This window comes from Salvelinus namaycush, unplaced genomic scaffold, assembly GCF_016432855.1.
Source record: "Salvelinus namaycush isolate Seneca unplaced genomic scaffold, SaNama_1.0 Scaffold336, whole genome shotgun sequence".
In the NCBI taxonomy this organism is placed as follows: Eukaryota; Metazoa; Chordata; class Actinopteri; order Salmoniformes; family Salmonidae; genus Salvelinus; species Salvelinus namaycush.
The window spans coordinates 21,821-42,360 of NW_024060297.1; the positions used below are offsets into that span (position 1 = coordinate 21,821).

At 41.2% G+C, this 20,540-nt stretch overlaps 1 long non-coding RNA gene and 1 pseudogene across 1 annotated transcript; both read left to right on the forward strand.

Annotated features, from left to right (window-relative positions):
• Positions 1 to 218: 218 nt before the first annotated feature.
• LOC120040206 lies at positions 219 to 1,261 on the forward strand. Its single transcript, XR_005475589.1, has 3 exons — positions 219 to 245; positions 477 to 785; positions 1,214 to 1,261. It is a non-coding gene; the product is annotated as an uncharacterized LOC120040206 (long non-coding RNA).
• Positions 1,262 to 15,657: 14,396 nt separating this feature from the next.
• On the forward strand, positions 15,658 to 19,262 carry LOC120040208 (annotated as a pseudogene).
• The last annotated feature ends 1,278 nt before the right edge of the window (positions 19,263 to 20,540 follow it).

Here is a 20,540-nt window from a genome sequence, read left to right on the forward strand (position 1 = left end):
CTGTCTTCCCATCACATCATGAAAGGTCATGTTGATGTTCATTTAACCTCTGTCTCTCTCTTCCTCTGACTCCTCCCTTTCTCCTTTGTCTCTCTCTTCCTCTGACTCCTCCCTTTCTCCTCTGTCTCTCTCTTCCTCTGACTCCTCCCTTTCTCCTTTGTCTCTCTCTTCCTCTGACTCCTCCCTTACTCCTCTGTCTCTCTCTTTCTCCTCAGATCTCCAGGCTCAAAGCGTCAGTCCACCAGGTAGGTAGAGTATAAATCTACAGGGATTATAGCAGTTCAATATTAGTCAACTTTATTATACCACATGAAGAAATTCATGTGTCCATACAAACCATTCTAAAACCCAATAACAAGTAGTGTTTTATGGAACTACTAATACTTGTCAACCACAAAGCATTACTGCTGTTAGAATAACAGAATCACTGTCATCATCTGTCCTCACCACTGTGTTTTCCTCTCTGCTGTTTACAGCTGAATACTCAGTCAGACTGGTGGATGGGACCACTTCCTGTTCTGGGACAGTGGAAGTCTTCTGCAGAGGAGAGTGGTCAGGTCTATGTTTTATGTGGTGGAGAATGATGATAGAGGTTAAGGTTGTGTGTAGAGAGCTGGACTGTGGGAATCCTGTAGCTGAATCTAGAGGACCTCTGTTTGAAGATGGAAGAAGAGGAGTCAGACTATTGAGATGTAGGGGAGATGAGTCTTATATTAGACAGTGTGGCATCATAGGAGGACCTGGTGTCTGTGATGGTGGATATTATCATCATGTGACCTGTTCAGGTAAGAGACTGGTAATATTGAGAGATTTATTTATACATTATACAATATTACCATGTATCATGTTTTATGTGTTTTTATTTCATTTAAATAGAGGGAGAGATGTCAGATGTATTTAAACATTATATTTGTGTTTGTCATATTGGTTTATGGGAGATGTTCATGGGCAGATCATTGTAGTTCAGATGGTACTGAAGTGAAGCTGCCTGATGGATGTCCAGCTGTTTATTTTCTATAAAGTGAAGTGAACTTATTCCTGTCTCCTGCCTGCATTATTCCCAACCCAATCCTGAGTGACTAAGAACCCATTTCTACCTCTTACAGTATCAAACATAGCAAACTACAATCTTTTATCCAACATATTTGTGTTTAGTCCTTGACAGTGTCATCAACAAAACTGATTGAATGTTCAACCAACTCTTTTTCTCCAGAGTCTGTGCGGCTTGTGGATGGAGCTGGTCTCTGCTCTGGGAGAGTGGAGGTGAAGTCCAATCAGTCCTGGGCCTCAGTGTGTGAAGCTGACTTTGACCGGCAGGATGCAGAGGTAGTCTGTAGGGATGTTGGCTGTGGGGCTCCTGCAGCTCTACAGGGGGGGCTCTATGGAGAAGGTGAGGGTCAGACCTGGGATAAAGAGTTCCAGTGTAAAGGCAATGAGTCCCTTCTCCTGGACTGTGACACCTCAGACAGAAAACACAACACCTGCCTACCTGGTAATGCTGTTGGACTCACCTGCTCAGGTAAGAAACAGTTTGTCACTCAATCAACATTGTTTCTCACCTGGAGTGAAGAATATGAGAGACAATATAGGTGTGTTTTAGTGAGAAAATAGTAAGATTACTGTCTCTCTCTTTTCTTTTCTCAGAGCCTGATGATGTGAGGCTGGTAGGAGGAGGCAGTCGCTGTGCAGGTGGAGTGGAGTGGTACGACCAGGGAGAGTGGAGGATTGTGGGACCTGGAGACTGGTACGAGGAGGATGTAGCTGCAGTAGTGTGTAGACAGCTGGGTTGTGGCTCCACTGTTTCAGTACTTCCTGGAAACACCACTGGAGGGTTTGGAGTTTACTGTGATGGTCCTGAATCTTCATTGAGGGAGTGTTCCAGATTGTATGATCTCTATCCTGGACTCACAGTGATCTGCTCAGGTAATAACAAGACACACTATATGGCCAAAAGTATGTGGACATCAGTGGATTCGGCTATTTCAGCCTCACCTGTTACTGACAGGGATATAAAATCTAATGTGTGTATCATCGAGCACACAGTCATGAAAACTCCATAGACAAACACAGTCAAATGTCCTTACTGAAGATCTCAGTGACTTTAAACGTGGCACGTCTTGGAGCAACAACGGCTCAGCCGTGAAGTGGTAGACAACACAAGCTGACAGAACGGACCGCCGAGTGTTGAACCACGTAGAGCGTAAAAATAATCCTCTGTTGTAAAACTCACTGCTGAGTTCCACATACTTTTTGTCCATGTATTATATCTCCTTCCTGGACTCACAGTGATCTGCTCAGGAAATATCAACATATTATAATTATATTCAACTGATTTCCTTCATTCATACAACTTCCTCTGCACCTCTCATGATGACAGTTTAGCTTGTCAGTCTGCTTTGCTAAATAGATCACTCAGTCAAGTAGGAATCAAATGCAACTTAAATATCCCAGAATGCTTTTGTACTTGAGTGTTCTCAGTGAACGTCTCTACTCACTACCACTGTCACATGTCATGTTATTGTCATATCTAAATGAGGAAAGTAGTTGAGGAGCGTTTTCTTTTTCTCTCCTCTTGTTCCAGATGTCCTGCTTAAGCCTGATATCAACATATGTTGTCTCAGTGACTGTAGGCCCACTACTCATGTTGCCCTGTGAGGGAGGGTGGCTAGCACTGTTACATGCTGATGTTATTGTCATATCTATAGGAAACTAGTTGAAGAGGTTTTTCTTCTTCTCTTTTATTGTTACAGATCTCCTGGTTCAGCCTGATATCTCCCTGACTGACTCAATGGGAGGGGTCTCCAGGGGCCACCAGGGGCCCGAGATGTTCAGGGGCTACAACTTCACCATCACCTGCTCCACTCAGCCACAGTACCCAGGAGGCTCCTTCCTCCTCACGTTCACCGGCTCCAACAGAACCCAGACCCAGCCAGCTGTCAATCACTCTGCTGCCTTCCTCTTCCCTGCTGCAGATGACTCCCACCAAGGGACCTACAGCTGTGTTTATGTTTTCTCTCATAACGTCTCCTCTGAGAGTGAGCTCCTCTCCCTCACCATCACAGGTAACTGAACATGAACCAGACTTATAACTTTGTCATTGACAGATTTCCCACAGATCTATGTGATGATGATCAGTCCCCTCATCAAAGGTGTTTCTGTTTGCAGCCTCTCCTCTGCCAGCCTTCATCATCAGACACGTTGTAGTGCTGCTGCTCCTACTGACAGCCATCACCACCTCCTACCTGTACTACAAGGTAAAGACATTTACTCAGACGTTACAAGCCATTTAAACTAGAGGGAGAGGGTGAGGGGGAGAGGGTGAGGAGGAGAGGGAGGGAGAGAATGGAGATACTAGAGAGTAAATGTCTGACTGTTGGTGCTGTGTCTCCCTAGCCCACCAGGAGGCAGAAGAGAGTGAACAGGGTGAGCAGCATGGATCTTGATGTCAATGCCATGGAGATGGTCTCTCTGAGCTCCAGAGCTGAAGCTGGACCGGGAGAGGAGAGAGCAGCCCAGGGGACGGAGTAGGAGTAGAATGAAGCTGATCCTACATGCTGATCTTAGGTCAGTTTTGTGTTTTAAATCGATGGTCAGCAGTGGACTGGTGTTTAAAATGTGGTGACAAACCTGAAGTGGTTCTAATTTTAATAACAAGTTCAGAATTAGTTTATCTTTCTAGAACCTTGGAAGGAATCTAAAAGGAGTGACTGCAACCACCATTATTCCTTTTAGTTTGTTTCTTACCACAAGGGTAACATTGGGTTTGGGGTAACATTGGGTTTGGGGTAACATTGGGTTTGGGTAACATTGGGTTTTGGTAACATGGGGTTTTGGTAACATGGGGTTTTGGTAACATGGGGTTTTGGGTAGCATGGGGTTTTGGGTAGCATGGGGTTTTGGGTAGCATGGGGTTTTGGGTAGCATGGGGTTTTGGGTAACATGGGGTTTTGGGTAACATGGGGTTTTGGGTAGCATGGGGTTTTGGGTAACATGGGGTTTGGGTAACATGGGGTCTGGGTAACATGGGGTTTTGATTTTTTTAAATTACGTCCGTTTTGTGTTCCAGAATGCTTTTTGCTTTTGTCTTCATGTCTTTAGAGTTCTCTTAGATTCTTTATCTTATTTAGTGTTCTTTTCGATTCTTTATCTTATTTAGTGTTCTTTTCGATTCTTTATCTTATTTAGTGTTCTTTTCGATTCTTTATATTATTTAGTGTTCTTTTCGATTCTTTATCTTATTTAGTGTTCTTTTCGATTCTTTATCTTATTTAGTGTTCTTTTCGATTCTTTATCTTATTTAGTGTCTCTTAGATTCTTTATCTTATTTAGTGTCTCTTAGATTCTTTATCTTATTTAGTGTCTCTTAGATTCTTTATCTTATTTAGTGTCTCCATTATTAGTTCATGTATTATTATAATCATCTGGTCATTCTTTGTATTTTGAAAAGAAAATGGATAAAGGGGTGTAGATTATTGTTTGAATGTTGTGAGTAGTCTAGAGATAATAATTGAATTGATTATAAATGTTATGATATAGATTATTGATTATGAAGTAGATTACTATTATGGTGTTGCTCTCTAAACAGCCATGTAATCAACTGAATGCTTTTAATAAAATTACAGGCTGTCAGTCTTGTGTGATTCTCCTCTTGGACAGACTACAACATACAGTATGAATTAACTGAGATCAGTCTGTGTGATTCCCCTCTTGGACAGACTACAACATACAGTATGAATTAACTGAGATCAGTCTGTGTGATTACCCTCTTGGACAGACTACAACATACAGTATGAATTATCCTTTTGTCAATAGGGGGGCGCTATTTTCACTTTGTAAAAAATCGTGCCCAAATTAAACTGCCTCGTACTCAATTCTTGCTCGTACAATATGCATATTATTATTACTATTGGATAGAAAACACTCTCTAGTTTCTAAAACCGTTTGAATTATATCTGTGAGTAAAACAGAACTCATTGTGCAGCAAACTTCCTGTTAGGAAGTGAAAAATCTGAAATCGAGGCTCTGTTCCAGGGCCTTCCTATTAATTTGCCTGAAATCTATGGATCTACATGCACTGCATACGCTTTCCACTAGATGTCAACAGGCAGTGAGAGGTGGAATGGGGTGTCTAGCTTGATCTTAGGCCGAACAAGAGCTTTTGGAATGACGTGTCTGGAATTTTCATTGTCTTGGAAGGCGCGAGAAGGAACCCCAGATTGCGTTCTGAAAAGCTTTCGGTATAGACGTTAGATATCTCCGGCTCTGATTTTATTTGATATATGTGATAATAACATCATAAAGTAGTTTTTTTAAACCGAGTTATATCAGTTTATTGAACGTTTATTGAGATTTTTGGAATTTTCTTTTCTTTGCGTCATGTGAAGTTGGGCACGTTTGCGCCACATGGCTAGCTTTGGTTGCTAATTCGACAGGAGAAGAGGACATTCTAAAACCAAACAACGATTATTCTGGACAAAGGACTCCTTGTACAATATTCTGATGTAAGCTCATCAAAAGTAGGAACCATTTATGATGTTATTTCGTATTTCTGTTAAATGTTTAGTCATATTTTCCGCCCTTATTTTGGGCGCTGTCTCGCTATAACGTAAGCTGTATGTCGTACTAAAGTTATTTTTAAAAATCTAACACAGCAGTTGCATTAAGAACTAGTGTATCTTTCATTTGCTGTACAACATGTATTTTTTAGTAAAGTCTATGATAAGTTATTTGATTAGATTAGGTGACTGTCCAAGATTTCTCCGGACAATTTTGTGCATTTTGACTACGTATTCACATTGTAAAACCACGATTTGTACCGCTAAATATGCACATTTTCGAACAAAACATATATGTATTGTGTAACATGATGTTATAGGACTGTCATCTGATAAAGTTTGTCAAGGTTAGTGAATAATTTTATATCTTTTGCTGTTTTTTTGCGATCGCTACCTTTGCGGTGAATGAATGCGGTTGTGTGGTAGGCTATTGTAGTAAGCTAATATAATGCTATATTGTGTTTTCGCTGTAAAACACTTAAAAAATCTGAAATATTGGCTGGATTCACAAGATGTTTGTCTTTCATTTGCTGTACACCATGTATTTTTCATAAATGTTTTATGATGAGTATTTAGGTATTTCACGTTGCTCTCTGTAGTTATTCTAGCTGCTTTGGTGATATTTGTGATTGTAGCTGCAATGTAAAACTATGATTTATACCTGAAATATGCACATTTTTCGAACAAAACATAGATTTATTGTATAACATGTTATAAGACTGTCATCTGATGAAGTTGTTTCTTGGTTAGTGACTAATTCTATATCTATTTGGTCGGTTTTGTGATAGCTATCTATGCGGTAAAAAAATGGTGAAAATATGCGGTTGAGTCTTTTGCTATTGTGGTTAGCTAATAGAAATACATATTGTGTTTTCGCTGTAAAACATTTTAAAAATCGGAAATGATGGCTGGATTCACAAGATGTGTATCTTTCATTTGGTGTCTTGGACTTGTGATTTCAAGATATTTATATGCTAGTATTTACTTGTGGTGCTATGCTAGGCTATGCTAGTCAGCTTTTTACTGATGAGGATGCTCCCGGATCCGGGATTGTGACCCAGTAGAAGTTTTTAACTGAGATCAGTCTGTGTGATTCCCCTCTTGGACAGACTACAACATACAGCATGAATTAACTGAGATCAGTCTGTGTGATTCCCCTCTTGGACAGACTACAACATACAGCATGAATTAACTGAGATCAGTCTGTGTGATTCCCCTCTTGGACAGACTACAACATACAGTATGAATTAACTGGTCATACATTTGTCAGGAGGTTAGGAAGTGCATCTCAGTTTCCACCTCATTTTGTGGGCTGTGTGCACATAGCCTTTCTTCTCTTGAGAGCCAGGTACCCACCTGTATATAGTCCTGCTATTGTTATTTTACTGCTGCTCTTCAAAAACTTGTTACTTTCATTTCTTATCCATATTTTTTCAAACTGCATTGTTGGTTAGGGGATCATAACTAATACAATTTGATTTGATTTGAGGTCTGCCCTCGGCGGCCATTCTCAATAGCAAGGCTATGCTCACTGAGTCTGTACATAGTCAAAGCTTTCCTTAAGTTTGGGTCAGTGACAGTGGTCAGGTATTCTGCCACTGTGTACTCTCTGTTTAGGGCCAAATAGCATTCTAGGTTGCTCTGTTTTTTGTTTATTCTTTCAAATGTATCAAGAAATTATCTTTTTGTTTTCTCATGATTTGGTTGGGTCTATGTTTGCTGTCCTAGGGCTCTGTGGGGTCTGTTTGTGAACAGAGCACCAGGTCCAGCTTGCTTAGGGGACTCTTCTCTTTCTCTCTCTCACACAGATGAGGGGCTAATAATAACACATGCTAATTCAAACAGTGAGAAACTACAAACAAACAGAAAGAGAGAAGATAAGACATCAATGTAGTTATTTATCCTCCACATAGACTATGATGTATTGTTGTTCTGGTGTGTAGTTATTTATCCTCCACATAGACTGATGTATTGTTGTCCTGGTGTGTAGTTATTTATCCTCCACATAGACTATGATGTATTGTTGTCCTGGTGTGTAGTTATTTATCCTCCACATAGACTATGATGTATTGTTGTCCTGGTGTGTAGTTATTTATCCTCCACATAGACTATGATGTATTGTTGTCCTGGTGTGTAGTTATTTATCCTCCATAGACTATGATGTATTGTTGTCCTGGTGTGTAGTTATTTATCCTCCATAGACTATGATGTATTGTTGTCCTGGTGTGTAGTTATTTATCCTCCATAGACTATGATGTATTGTTGTCCTGGTGTGTAGTTATTTATCCTCCACATAGACTATGATGTATTGTTGTCCTGGTGTGTAGTTATTTATCCTCCACATAGACTATGATGTATTGTTGTCCTGGTGTGTAGTTATTTATCCTCCATAGACTATGATGTATTGTTGTCCTGGTGTGTAGTTATTTATCCTCCACATAGACTATGATGTATTGTTGTCCTGGTGTGTAGTTATTTATCCTCCACATAGACTATGATGTATTGTTGTCCTGGTGTGTAGTTATTTATCCTCCACATAGACTATGATGTGTTGTTGTCCTGGTGTGTAGTTATTTATCCTCCACATAGACTATGATGTATTGTTGTCCTGGTGTGTAGTTATTTATCCTCCATAGACTATGATGTATTGTTGTCCTGGTGTGTAGTTATTTATCCTCTATAGACTATGATGTATTGTTGTCCTGGTGTGTAGTTATTTATCCTCCACATAGACTATGATGTATTGTTGTTCTGGTGTGTAGTTATTTATCCTCCACATAGACTATGATGTATTGTTGTCCTGGTGTGTAGTTATTTATCCTCCACATAGACTATGATGTATTGTTGTCCTGGTGAGTAGTTATTTATCCTCCACATAGACTATGATGTATTGTTGTCCTGGTGTGTAGTTATTTATCCTCCACATAGACTATGATGTATTGTTGTCCTGGTGTGTAGTTATTTATCCTCCACATAGACTATGATGTATTGTTGTCCTGGTGTGTAGTTATTTATCCTCCACATAGACTATGATGTATTGTTGTCCTGGTGTGTAGTTATTTATCCTCCACATAGACTATGATGTATTGTTGTCCTGGTGTGTAGTTATTTATCCTCCACATAGACTATGATGTATTGTTGTCCTGGTGTGTAGTTATTTATCCTCTATAGACTATGATGTATTGTTGTCCTGGTGTGTAGTTATTTATCCTCCATAGACTATGATGTATTGTTGTCGTGTGTGTGTGTGTGTGTAACAGTATAACTTTACGTTGTCCCCTCACCCCGACACGGGCGCGAACCAGGGACCCTCTGCACACATCAACAACGGTCGCCCACGAAGCATCGTTACCCATCGCTCCACGGCCCTTGCAGAGCAAGGGGCAACACTACTTATAGGTTTCAGAGCAAGTGACGTAACTGATTGAAACGCTAGTAGCGCGTACCCGCTAACTAGCTAGCCATTTTACATCCGTTAAGTGTAAGTGTGTGTGTGTGTGTGTGTGTGTGTGTGTGTGTGTGTGTGTGTGTGTGTGTGTGTGTGTGTGTGTGTGTGTGTGTGTGTGTGTGTGTGGTGATAGGTGGGTGTGCTGTGAGTGTAAATGCAGAGCCAACTACTCCATGTCTGATCAGGGTCCAGCAGTCACCCACCAACCCTGGAGAGAGACAGTCACCCACCAACCCTGGAGAGATACAGTCACCCACCAACCCTGGAGAGATACAGTCACCCACCAACCCTGGAGAGATAGTCACCCACCAACCCTGGAGAGATACAGTCACCCACCAACCCTGGAGAGATACAGTCACCCACCAACCATGGAGAGATACAGTCACCCACCAACCCTGGAGAGATACAGTCACCCACCAACCATGGAGAGATACAGTCACCCACCAACCCTGGAGAGATACAGTCACCCACCAACCCTGGAGAGATACAGTCACCCACCAACCCTGTAGAGATACAGTCACCCACCAACCCTGGAGAGATACAGTCACCCACCAACCCTGGAGAGATAGTCACCCACCAACCCTGGAGAGATACAGGCTTTGCAGGATTTTGTTCCAGACCACCACTGAAACGCCTGAAGTGAAATTGTCTAATCATAAAGGATTTGATGATATATTGATTGATTGGTATTTGTTGAAGTGGTGCTGGGCTGGGGAAACGTCTGCATACCTGGTCTGTACCCCAATAATCTCTCCTTCCTCCCAAAGTGTGCACTTCTTCAATTCCCTTCATGGATAGGATTTGACATGGAAATAATAAGTATTGTAGCGACCCGCACAGACATCTGTGTGTTATGTGTTAGGCTAGTAGGTGGTTGTGTTGTACTGACCAGGACCCAGTGTTCGCGGGGTCCGACATGTCAATCAACCTGCTATCTGCCAATCACGGGAATGCCTCGAATGTTCTGATGCCGGGCATCCTGGTGGTTGGCGGAGTGGCGTGGAGGGGGGTTGGGCAGGGAGACGGAGCATTGGAAAGTAAGACCAGGTTTAGCTATTGTTCTCTCTCTTACGCCTGGACTTCACAAGAGAAGGTCACGATTGGCATGTGGGTTATCTGTCATGTATTTGGCGTGGGCTACGGCCAAACAGTAGCCTGTGTAAAGTTGGTTCAATAAACCGTCAATTCGCAAACTCAATCCTCTGTCTGGACGATTGTTCATTTATGATCTAGTCAGGTCATTACAGTATGGAAACTAATTTTATAACCTATGCCTACTACAACAATCCAATGCTTTTACACTTTATGGGGTGTGGTGAACGAGTGCACACTTCGGGAAGCAGGAAAGACTTTCGAGACGCAATCCCCTGACCCAGGTCTGAGGATCTCCAAATTGACCGTTGTCAAAGGGAGCCTATAAATTCTGTGGTGCTCTATTCTGGAATATTAACTGGCATTTGTCGCCCCCTTGTGGAAAGAACCTCATATTGATCTCCTCTCTATATTTCTGTGCAGTTTGTACCTCGCAGCACACCGTACAAACATTCAAAGTTAAACGCCTATATTACCGTTCTGCTAGCAACAGGATAATATGTTGGCAGCATAACAGCAGATTATTTATCTCTGAAATCTCTGAAACTGGAAACACTTATCTCCCTCACTAGCTTTAAGCACCAGCTGTCAGAGCAGCTCATAGATTACTGCACCTGTACATAGCCCATCTATAATTTAGCCCAAACAACTACCTCTTTACCTACTGTATTTATTTATTTATTTTGCTCCTTTGCACCCCATTATTTCTATCTCTACTTTACACTTTCTTCCACTGCAAACCAACCATTCCAGTGTTTTTTTTTTTTTTACTTGCTATATTGTATTTACTTCGCCACCATGGCCTTTTTTATATATTTATTTATATATATATTTTGTTTGCCTTCACCTCCCTTATCTCACCTCACTTGCTCACATTGTATATAGACTTATTTTTCACTGTATTATTGACTGTATGTTTGTTTTACTCCATGTGTAACTATGTGTTGTTGTATGTGTCCAACTGCTTTGCTTTATCTTGGCCAGGTCGCAATTGTAAATGAGAACGTGTTCTCAATTTGCCTACCTGGTTAAATAAAGGTGAAATAAATACAAATAAAATAATTTATCTAAATAAAAATAATAATATTTAAAAAATAATAATAATAAACAAATTAAAAAATATATATATATATTTTTTCTCCTAAATAAGAGTCCCCTTGCAAAGACAAGCTCAATTTTGACAATATCGATTATTGTAGCACTGTAGTTCAATACAACTGTTTTTCACAGCATTGCAACCACTTTAGAAACAAATAAATGGATAATTTGATATATTTTAATATTGTATTATTTATACCAGCATTTCTTTTGAAAGTTTCCAAACTAAATACTGATATGTGGAAAGCTGTTGTGTAGGTCAGTGGTGTAGTGGTGCCTGGAGAAGTGGGTACACAGTACTCTAATTTAGTAAAACATTTTCCAAACGGCCCAGAGAAGGAAAGGCACCCTGTGTGAAAAGCATGAGAAACAGTGATATACTGACTGTGGAATCCCATATTGGTCTTCCGCAGTCAGGCCAACCCAAGCTGTACTGTTCAGTAGGGTAATAGTAGACCAACCCAAGCTGTATTGTTCAGTAGGATAATAGACCTACCCAAGCTGAACTGTTCAGTAGGATAATAGTAGACCAACCCAAGCTGTACTGTTCAGTAGGATAATAGTAGACCAACCCAAGCTGTACTGTTCAGTAGGATAATAGTAGGGCAACCCAAGCTGTACTGTTCAGTAGGATAACAGTAGACCAACCCAAGCTGTACTGTTCAGTAGGATAACAGTAGACCAACCCAAGCTGTATTGTTCAGTAGGATAATAGTAGACCTACCCAAGCTGAACTGTTCAGTAGGATAATAGTAGACCAACCCAAGCTGTACTGTTCAGTAGGATAATAGTAGACCAACCCAAGCTGTACTGTTCAGTAGGATAATAGTAGACCAACCCAAGCTGTACTGTTCAGTAGGATAATAGTAGACCAACCCAAGCTGTACTGTTCAGTAGGATAATAGTAGACCAACCCAAGCTGTACTGTTCAGGAGGATAATAGTAGACCAACCCAAGCTGTACTGTTCAGGAGGATAATAGTAGACCAATCCAAGCTGTACTGTTCAGTAGGATAATAGTAGACCAACCCAAGCTGTACTGTTCAGTAGGATAATAGTAGACCAACCCAAGCTGTACTGTTCAGTAGGATAATAGTAGACCAACCCAAGCTGTACTGTTCAGTAGGATAATAGTAGACCAACCCAAGCTGTACTGATCAGTAGGATAATAGTAGACCAACCCAAGCTGTACTGTTCAGTAGGATAATAGTAGACCAACCAAACCTGTACTGTTCAGTAGGATAATAGTAGACCAACCCAAGCTGTACTGTTCAGTAGGATAATAGTAGACCAACCCAAGCTGTATTGTTCAGTAGGATAATAGTAGACCAACCCAAGCTGTACTGTTCAGTAGGATAATAGACCAACCCAAGCTGTGCTGTTCAGTAGGATAATAGACCAACCCAAGCTGTACTCTTCAGTAGGATAATAGTAGACCAACCCAAGCTGTACTGTTCAGTAGAATAATAGTAGACCAACCCAAGCTGTACTGTTCAGTAGGATAATAGTAGACCAACCCAAGCTGTACTGTTCAGTAGGATAATAGTAGACCAACCCAAGCTGTACTGTTCAGTAGGATAATAGTAGACCAACCCAAGCTGTACTGTTCAGTAGGATAATAGTAGACCAACCCAAGCTGTACTGTTCAGTAGGATAATAGTAGACCAACCCAAGCTGTACTGTTCAGTAGGATAATAGTAGACCAACCCAAGCTGTACTGTTCAGTAGGATAATAGTAGACCAACCCAAGCTGTACTGTTCAGTAGGATAATAGTAGACCAACCCAAGCTGTACTGTTCAGTAGGATAATAGTAGACCAACCCAAGCTGTACTGTTCAGTAGGATAATAGTAGACCAACCCAAGCTGTACTGTTCAGTAGGATAATAGTAGACCAACCCAAGCTGTACTGTTCAGTAGGATAATAGTAGACCAACCCAAGCTGTACAGTTCAGTAGAATAATAGTAGACCAACCCAAGCTGTACTGTTCAGTAGGATAATAGTAGACCAACCCAAGCTGTACTGTTCAGTAGGATAATAGTAGACCAACCCAAGCTGTACAGTTCAGTAGAATAATAGTAGACCAACCCAAGCTGTACTGTTCAGTAGGATAATAGTATTACTATTATTGAAACAGTGAAACAGACAGAAATTCACAGGTTTCAAAATTTCTAAAAAAGAATTCAGGCTTTTGTTCTCAAAGTATGACTTTTTTTAAACAGAAAAACAATACAATTGTATGTTCTAAGTCCATAACAATGCTTAAACCACATCAGGAGACCACAATTGAGGTTTGGGAAAAATCGAAGAAATTTAGATTTTTGAGAGTAGTTCCCCTTTAATTCAAGTGTGCAGGCACCTAGCACTATTGTTGGAATAGCAGTGTTTCTGTAGTACAGGCACCTAACACTATTGTTGGATTAGCAGTGTTTCTGTAGTACAGCCACCTGGTGTAACCAACTTCACAAAGCCCCCCAGAAGAAAGGCACACGGACACACACACTTCAGGTTGACTCAGTTTTTATCTGCAGTAAAAGATATCAAACAGTGATGACAGGCATTGACAGGACAGTCACATGTTCACTGCTCTCAGACTGAATCCACAAAGTGATTGTATAGTATACATGCGATGTGTTTAGAAAATAATAAATACAGAAAAGTATACCTGCAGTAAAATAAATCAAACAGTGATGACAGGCACTGACAGGACGGTCACAGCCACACGTTCACTGGTTAGGTAGGACACAAGATATCTGTTAGATAGGAGCAGCAGTAGTGATACATGGTTAGGTAGGACACAAGATATCTGTTAGATAGGAGCAACAGTAGTGATACATGGTTAGGTAGGACACAATATATCTGTTAGATAGGAGCAACAGTAGTGACACATGGTTAGGTAGGAGACAAGATATCTGTTAGATAGGAGCAACAGTAGTGATACATGGTTAGGTAGGACACAAGATATCTGTTAGATAGGAGCAACAGTAACGTTATTGATACATACCCTCAATGTGAAGTGATATTAATCCATAAATACAGAGCACAAGTACAACCCTTTTATATAAACCTTTTAAGATAGTAAGAAAATAAACATTCACTTAATATTTCAATAAGTCACCTGCTAGTAAATCACCTGCTGGCAATAGCTGGCGTGACATTGTAGTGCAGAGACCAACGGTGCTAGTTAGCTCGTCATTAACACGGCTAGCTAAGACAGCAAAAACTTGGTTAACTGTCTGAAATAGGTCTTAAATTCATGAACGGCAAAATAAATATATACATAGCCACATTCGCCATTGACTTTTGGATATATGAACCAGTTTTCCAAAACCACTATTGTGTTATACAGTTTTAAACAGTTTTTATGTACAGAGGAAGAGGACTCGAACCTGCTCTCAGAATCTCTCTCACACTGAGGAGCGGGCAGACCAACTTCCCAAATAGGGGAGAAGCACTCAAAACCCACTAGTTGTTCTTTCAAAGAAAATAATACAAAAATGGTAAGTCCGAAGACCTCTCATATTACCAACCTTACTACAATGGCAGTAAATATTTGTATGAATTCAGTAACACATAATGAAAGGAAACTTTATTTACATCACCCCTTTTCCTGAGGTGAATGGTTTCACCCACTACTGTCCCGGAACTGAGGCTTTGAGATCTACTGTTTCACTTTGTTACACCTTTGGTGAGTAAAATGTAATATTCATATGTGTAACATACTGAATTGTAATTGGATGCATTTTACCGCCGTATCATACTGTGCTATGATTGGTTAAGACCACCCAGATGGTTAGGTCGTGGTCAGCTGATCATGGTTGGAGATACGTGAACATGCCAGTTGTAGCTAGCTAATAAAGAGCTACGTTAAGAAATATCCTGTAGTACTGCGTTTTATTATTTTGTACAAAGCGTGCAAAACATGACAGGTGACTTCATATACATTATAGCAGAGGGTCGGCAACGTTTTTCAATTTACAAATGATCCTCCCATTTCTAAAGATCTGCGTGCCTGTATAACGCCCCACCCAGCAGACTGTCGACCAATCACGTTCACGTTGTCATGTTGCGTCACGCGGTTGCTAAACCAATCGTAACGTAATCCATTCTCAGTCAGTGTACTTTATGTCGAGAAACTGCCTATTTTCATCAAAAGTACGTACTGTCACGATTCCAAAGCTATACGATACTACAGATAGCAAGTTAATTATCTCACAAAGCTATACGATACTACAGATAGCAAGTTAATTATCTCACAAAGCTATACGATACTACAGACAGCAAGTTAATTATCTCACATCTCCGAAAATATCTGTAATGTTGTACTTCTTTTTGACAAAACTCATGATAATGTTGGGTTTTTAATCTAGAGCCCAATAGACTCCCGTTCAAACCTTGAAAGAGCGCTCTCCTTGTCCCACAATCGCCCAGAATGTACCGCATCGCCTATTGACATAGATAAGGGCACCGTTTCCCATCTCCGCAAAATTATTTCTGAAGTTGTGAATGTTAGATTCCACTCTGTGAGACACATCGATCTGCAGGTTGAATATGGTGAGATTGTAGACTCCTAAATTGATAGTGCAGTTTGTTTAGGTGATTTAACAGCTAGTTAGCTACTTCGCATGCTGATATTGTCTTTGGTATTATTGTGTGTAGATACGTTTAGCTACCAGCCAGCCCATACAGAGAGCATTGCATTGTGGATTTTGTAGTCGACTTGAGCTGCAACAGATTTCCACAACGATGTTCCATCTTGTTACCAACCTTATTATTAGGGATGCACCGATATTACATTTTTGGCCGATACAGATATCCAATATTTTCCTTGCCAAAAAGAAACCATACCGATAACCGATATAAAACATATTGTGACCTTTTAAGCATTCTAGTACAGTTAAATAGTTAATGTGTGGGGTCATTTCTGTTAGTTTTTGCTGTTCTCCAAATAGTACTTTAGAGTTTATAGTACAGTAAATTAGTAAATTAGCTTCAACTGGTGGAGGGATTCTACACCCCATTTAGTCAAACCCTAGGTTTAGCTGTATTTCTACACATCCCATTTAGCCATACCCTAGGTTTAGCTGTATTTCTACACACCCCATTTAGCCATACCCTAGGTTTAGCTGTATTTCTAAATACCCCATTTAGCCATACCCTAGGTTTAGCTGTATTTCTACACACCCCATTTAACCATACCCTAGGTTTAGCTGTATTTCTACACATCCCATTTAGCCATACCCTAGGTTTAGCTGTATTTCTACACATCCCATTTAGCCATACCCTAGGTTTAGCTGTATTTCTACACATCCCATTTAGCCATACCCTAGGTTTAGCTGTATTTCTAAACACCCCATTTAGCCATACCCTAGGTTTAGCTGTATTTCTACACACCCCATTTAACCATACCCTAGGTTTAGCTGTATTTCTACACATCCCATTTAGCCATACCCTAGGTTTAGCTGTATTTCTACACATCCCATTTAGCCATACCCTAGGTTTAGCTGTATTTCTACACACCCCATTTAGCCATACCCTAGGTTTAGCTGTATTTCTACACACCCCATTTAGCCATACCCTGCGTGCAAAACAAAACACATAACAGCTAATAACGTAGCTAAATATTAACATTATCCTCAATCGAGATATCTGCTCGTCGTTTCAGCTCCAACTGAACTTAAAGGTGCATTTCAGACACACATCTTCGTGGCCATTCAGGATGTAGTGTACTCGGACTGTCTAGCTCTAGCTAATAACACAGCATAGTAGGCTATTGGTTGACAGAAAGCCGCTAATCAGATCACATCACCGCCAGATAATTAACTAAAGATGCTGAAAATGGAGGGACTCGGGCCGAAGATGGACCCGGAAGAGATGAAGATGTGGTGTCTTCGGTCAGGAACTTTCTCCTCCATGTCGCCCTGCTCCGAGTCAGTAAGTACTGGACCAGAAGCTAGTCGGGTTTTCCTATAATGTCAACTGTGTAGCCTGGCAGGTCCCAGATCTGTTTGTGTTTTTGCCCAGAGTCATGTATTCATGTCTAAATACATGGCTCTGCTTTGGTCTATTCCATTGATATTGTCAAACTGAACATTACATTGAACATGTGAGTCATTTAGCAGACGCTCTTATCCAGAGAGACTTACAGTAGTGAGTGGATACATTTTCATACGTTGCATTGGCAGGACAATTCCATTAGTAGTTGGGAGGAGAGCAGAAACAGCCTAACACCTACGCTGATACTGTGTAACCTGTCTGCAGTCAACCAGCCATCCAGACTGAAGTGAAGGCCTTATTACAGAATGAAAACACCTTCTCTTTCGTCGGCATGGCAACCTGTAAACATGTCAGTGGTGTCACAATGTTGCACAACAGCAGCAGAACATTGGATGGAGGGTCATTGTATCATTACACAGTGTCACTGTCAATTCTACTGTATTGGTACATGTGGTATTACAATACATTAGATCTGTAGACGGCAGCATTGAAACAATTTCCAACACATAGTCAACTAGCAACCTACTCTGTTTCAGTGCTGGTTAAATATCCCACTGATTTTATTCTGCTGTTAGAGGCCATCAGTAGAGACAGTCAGGAAAATAGTCTTTATAGCTAGTTTGTTTCTGTCAAACCATGGGAAGTGTGTCTATATAGGTAAGTATATATACAATTAGGATTTTACTTTAAGGTCAAATGTACTGTAACTGTCTAGTTGTGAAGAGAATCTAAATATGTTGTTTTCTGATCTCCTCCCCATTCTAGCACCAGTGGCAGTTCAAGACCATTTCAACATGAGGGGCCAAGCTGGGGCCAGTTGTACTGTTAGAGGGGCCAGTTTTACTGTTAGAGGGGCCAGTTGTACTGTTAGAGGGGCCAGTTGTACTGTTAGAGGGGCCAGTTGTACTGTTAGAGGGGCCAGTTGTACTGTTAGAGGGGCCAGTTGTACTGTTAGAGGGGCCAGGTGTACTGTTAGAGGGGCCAGGTGTACTGTTAGAGGGGCCAGGTGTACTGTTAGAGGGGCCAGTTACATTAGACGTTTTTGTTGTCATATCGTTTGTTAGAGGGGCCAGTTACATTAGACGTTTTTGTTGTCATATCGTTTTCTTCACTTCATAGCAGGCAAAAGACCATGTTCATAATCATCATCGTTCCCACTGTCTAATAACGAATGTAAAAAAAGAACGATAGCAAAAATGAGTTATGTAAAAATTATTTCATACTCCACATTTAGGGGGGCCACAAGGGGTTCCAAAATTGTTGTCAAAGCGGCACTGCCCCCCCCCCCTCCCCCAGAACCGCTAGTGTCTAGCACCATACCTTCTGTTGTTTACTGATCTCCTCTCCATTCTAGCACCATACGTTCTGTTGTTTACTGATCTCCTCTCCATTCTAGCACCATACGTTCTGTTGTTTACTGATCTCCTCTCCATTCTAGCACCATACGTTCTGTTGTTTACTGATCTCCTCTCCATTCTAGCACCATATGTTCTGTTGTTTACTGATCTCCTCTCCATTCTAGCACCATATATTCTGTTGTTTACTGATCTCCTCTCCATTCTAGCACCATACGTTCTGTTGTTTACTGATCTCCTCTCCATTCTAGCACTATACGTTCTGTTGTTTACTGATCTCCTCTCCATTCTAGCACCATACGTTCTGTTGTTTACTGATCTCCTCTCCATTCTAGCACCATACGTTCTGTTGTTTACTGATCTCCTCTCCATTCTAGCACCATACGTTCTGTTGTTTACTGATCTCCTCTCCATTCTAGCACCATACGTTCTTCAGAAGCTGGACAGCATATGAATAGAATCCATCTTCTCTCACCCTCTCCCCACAAGACCTACATCACACAAGATGCTTCAGAACAACAACAAGCTGGTGAAGTTGCTACCCAACAGATACAACCATGACAACAACAACAACAGCAACAACAAGCTGGTGTAGATGCTTCTAGGAAACAACATCCAGTTGGGATCATTATGAAAAAGTGAATCAAATCAAGTTCAAATCAAGTTTATTTTATATAGCCCTTCGTACATCAGCTAATATCTTGAAGTGCTGTACAGAAACCCAGCCTAAAACCCCAAACAGCAAGCAATGCAGGTGTAGAAGCACGGTGGTTGGGAAAAACTCCCTAGAAAGGCCAAAACCTTGGAAGAAACCTAGAGAGGAACCAGGCTATGAGGGGTGGCCAGTCCTCTTCTGGCTGTGCCGGGTGGAGATTATAAAAGAACATGGCCAAGATGTTCAAAATGTTCATAAATTACCAGCATGGTCAAATAATAACCAGGAATAAATGTCAGTTGGCTTTTCATAGCCGATCATTAAGAGTTGAAAACAGCAGGTCTGGGACAGGTAGCACATCCGGTGGACAGGTCAGGGTTCCATAACCGCAGGCAGAACAGTTGAAACTGGAACAGCAGCAAGGCCAGGTGGACTGGGGACAGCAAGGAGTCATCATGCCCGGTAGTCCTGACGCATGGTCCTAGGGCTCAGGTCCTCCGAGAGAGAGAAAGAAGGAGAGAATTAGAGAGAGCATACTTAAATTCACACAGGACACTGGATAAGACAGGAGAAGTACTCCAGATATAACCAACTGACCCTCGCCCCCCGACACATAAACTACTGCAGCATAAATACTGGAGGCTGAGACAGGAGGGGTCAGGAGACACTGTGGCCCCATCCGATGATACCCCCGGACAGGGCCAAACAGGAAGGATATAACCCCACCCACTTTGCCAAAGCACAGCCCCCGCACCACTAGAGGGATATCTTCAACCAGCAACTTACAATCCTGAGACAAGGCCGAGTATAGCCCACAAAGATCTCCACCACAGCACAAACCAAGGGGGGGCGCCAACCCAGACAGGAAGATCACGTCAGTAACTCAACCCACTCAAGTGACGCACCCCTCCTAGGGACGGCATGAAAGAGCACCAGTAAGCCAGTGACTCAGCCCCTGTAATAGGGTTAGAGGCAGAGAATCCCAGTGGAGAGAGGGGATGACACCACCATGGATGTTTAGGTTATATATTCTACCAAGTGTTAATGTCACCACCATGGATGTTTAAGTTATATATTCTACCAAGTGTTAATGTCACCACCATGGATGTTTAAGTTATATATTCTACCAAGTGTTAATGTCACCACCATGGATGTTTAAGTTATATAGTCTACCAAGTGTTAATGTTACCACCATGGATGTTTAAGTTATATATTCTACCAAGTGTTAATGTCACCACCATGGATGTTTAAGTTATATAGTCTACCAAGTGTTAATGTCTCCACCATGGATGTTTAAGTTATATAGTCTACCAAGTGTTAATGTCACCACCATGGATGTTTA